The sequence below is a fragment of the Pelophylax lessonae genome, assembly GCF_965119305.1.
Source record: "Pelophylax lessonae genome assembly, chromosome: 10".
Lineage (NCBI taxonomy): Eukaryota > Metazoa > Chordata > Amphibia > Anura > Ranidae > Pelophylax > Pelophylax lessonae.
Window position 1 is genome coordinate 23,215,408 of NC_138777.1, and position 1,234 is coordinate 23,216,641.

Below are 1,234 nucleotides of genomic sequence, written 5' to 3' on the forward strand. Positions count from 1 at the left end.
TCTCTCTCCCCATCTTTCCCTTCTCTCTCTCTCTCTCTCCCCTTGAGTACCGTATTCCCTAATAGATTGTAAGTTCTTCTGCCTTTTGTATGCTCCATTATATCCTAATAGATTGTAAACAATTATACTTTCTATATGCCCTCTTGTATCCTAATAGATTGTAAGCTCTTCTACCTTCTGTATACACTAATAGATTGTAAGCTCATCTACCTTCTGTGTGCACCCTTATATACTAATAGATTGTAAGGTCATCTACCCTTATATACTAATAGATTGTATGCTTTTCTACCTTTTGTATCCTCAGTACACTTAAATATTGTAAGCTCTACTACATTTTGTAAAATTCCTTATATCTTAATAGATTGTAAGCTCTTCTACCATCTGTATCCTTTATACACTAATAGGTTGTAAGCGAAGCTCTACTACCTTCTGTATCCTATTTTACACGAATAGATTGTAAGCTATTATACCTTCTGTAACTTTCCTTATATCCTAATAGATTGTAAGCTCTTTTACCTTTCTGTATCCTCCTTTATACACTAATAGGTTGTAAGCTCTTCCACAATTTGTATTCTTCCTTATACTCTAATCAACTCTAAGCTCCTCCCCCTTCTCTCTCCTGCCTTGTGTCCCATATGCTGTAAACTCTTCTACCTTCTTTATCCTTCCTTATATCTTAATAGATTGAAATCTCTTCTACCTTCTGTATGCACCCTTATATACTAATAGATTGTAAGCTCTTCTACTTTTTGTATCATCCTTTATACACTAATAGATTGTACACTCTTATACCTTCTGTAAACTTCCTTATATCCTAATAAATTGTAAGCTCTTCTACCTTCTGTATCCTTCTTTATATCCTAATAGATTGTAAGCTCTTCCACTTTCTGTAGCCTTCCTTACACCTTAATAGATTGTAAGCTGAAGCTCTCCTACCTTCTGTATCTTCCTTTATACATGAATAGATTGTAAGCTCTTCTACCCTCTGTATCCTTCTTTATATCCTAATAGATTGTAAGCTTTTCTACCTTCTGTAACCTTCCTTATATCTGTACAGATTGTAAGCTCTTCTACCTTCTGTGTCCTCATTTACACACCAATAGATGGTAAGCTCTTCCACCTTCTGTAGCCTTCCTTATACCCTAATAGATTGTAAGCTGAAGCTCTACTACTTTCTGTATCCTTCCTTATACCCTAATAGATTGTAAGTTCTTCTTCCTTCTGTTTCCTTCCT